The 1,957-nt window shown below is 47.3% G+C and overlaps 1 pseudogene; it reads right to left on the reverse strand.

The window, feature by feature from the left end:
• Positions 1–284: 284 nt before the first annotated feature.
• On the reverse strand, positions 285–1,043 carry LOC149136847 (uncharacterized; annotated as a pseudogene).
• Positions 1,044–1,957: the final 914 nt, after the last annotated feature.

The following is a 1,957-nucleotide window of genomic DNA, read 5'->3' on the forward strand; positions in this document are numbered from 1 at the left end:
TAAACGGGTGATTGCATCCATCCCCATCACGTCAATCTCATCCACCAAGTGGCCAACTACAATTGCTTGCAGCGTCAGCTTTGTTCCCTGCACCTCAATCTGCACGTCAGTAATGCCTTCACAGCGTACCTCTCTTCCGTCGACTGCCCTCACACTGCTTTCTCCACTCCACGTCTCTACCACTCCCGGAGTCATCAGGGTCGTTGTACAGCCTGTGTGCACAAGGGCTCGCGACATCTTCCCCTCCACCAGCACATCAACAACGGGTAGAAAAAAATGCGCCTTTACTGATCCGAAGGGATGACCACTGGCGCAGTAGTCTCCCTTAGACCGTTTCCCTGCAGACATTCGCTGGCTATATGTCCCGTTTCTCGACAGCGGTAGCAAATGACCTCAGGCTTGGGTAACTTGCAGTCTCGCACCATGTGCGGGCCCTGACACCGGAAACACTGTCCTTTGAACGGTCTCACACGTTCCTTGTTCGACTCCTCTCCGCTACTCCTTGGTCGGTCACCTTTTGCTGTTGCCGTTGCTGCCAACGGCGTCGATCTACAACACGAAACTAACATGCGAGCCCTCGTTATTATATCCGCCATGGGCATGGCGTTCACGTCCGGCAGTTTCTGCAATTCGACTGACATGTGGTCAGGAAAACCAGTCACAAACGCCAACTTTACTGTTCGATCCAGCGATTCTCCCTCGTACCCCGCCAGTCTAGTCAACCTCCTAAGTTCGTTGGCAAACACGTCGACCTGTTCGCCAGTCCACTTCGCTCTCCCCAGGCGAGCGTACGTCTCAAACATTCCTTCTGCGAAGGCCTCCCTCAAGCGGATTTCTATTTTCTCCGCGCTAACTTGGTCCCTCTCTTCCATCTCTAAAAATAGCGCCAACGCTGGACCATCCAAGTACAGTGGTAGAAAGCTTGCCAAGTCGCCTATCCCTTGGAGCTTCGCGACCAGCTTCATCTATTTTAGCCACGCGACCACGTCCGTGTCGCCGCAAAACGGTTTAATGATATCACTAGAAATCCGGACTACACTCATAATTTTTTTTTTTTCTTATGGGCCGAAATAGCTTGTGGTGTGATGGAGGAAAAAGACAACAAGAAGCAAAAGGACAGAATGGAACGTTGGACCTTACCTTGTCGACCGCAGCGGAGTACACAATCGCTCTTGATCAAAACAAGTCTTTCTCGTAACCTCTCTGTTTTTTGACTGACGCACGTGCTAGCCTTCGACCGCGTGTGGCCGACTTCCGGTCTGACCCTTCCGGTCTGGCTTCACTTCTGTTTGCCTCATCCCTCTCCACCAACAACACACAGCTCATCACTGCCCATAACACCACACACATCTTACCCGCTATTATTCCCCAAAGTATAATACATACATACATACATTCATGCATACATGCATGCGTGCGTGCGTACAAACATGCATACACACACACACACACACACACACACACACACACACACATACATACATACATACATACATACATACAAAAAATACCCTGTTGTTGATGTTGAAATTCCAATGAAGGAGCCTTGGGATCTAGGTTAGAAACCGGCTCTTTCTCTTTTGGCAAGAAATCTCGAAATAAAATGAACAATGACATATATGTGTGTATACATATATGCATATATGTGTGTATACATATATGTATGTATACATATATGCATATATATATACATATATGCGATGGAATACCACAGTTTCAAGGCTCTCTACTTCAGTATAAACAGAATGCTAATATATTCAATGGCTAATGTGTTTGGTCAAGGAGCCGATAATGATGTGGTTAGAATCCAGTCAACCGATTCGTTATTTTTCTCGCTGGAAATGTTCAAATGATTGCAGAGTTTATTGGGAGTTTTGATGGTCGAAACATCGTCTAACGTTGATACAGACAGATAGGGAAGCCTAGACGCGTATATACACACGCTCACACACACGTA

This window comes from Octopus bimaculoides, chromosome 3, assembly GCF_046866305.1.
Source record: "Octopus bimaculoides isolate indiv1 chromosome 3, ASM4686630v1, whole genome shotgun sequence".
Taxonomy (NCBI): Eukaryota; Metazoa; Mollusca; class Cephalopoda; order Octopoda; family Octopodidae; genus Octopus; species Octopus bimaculoides.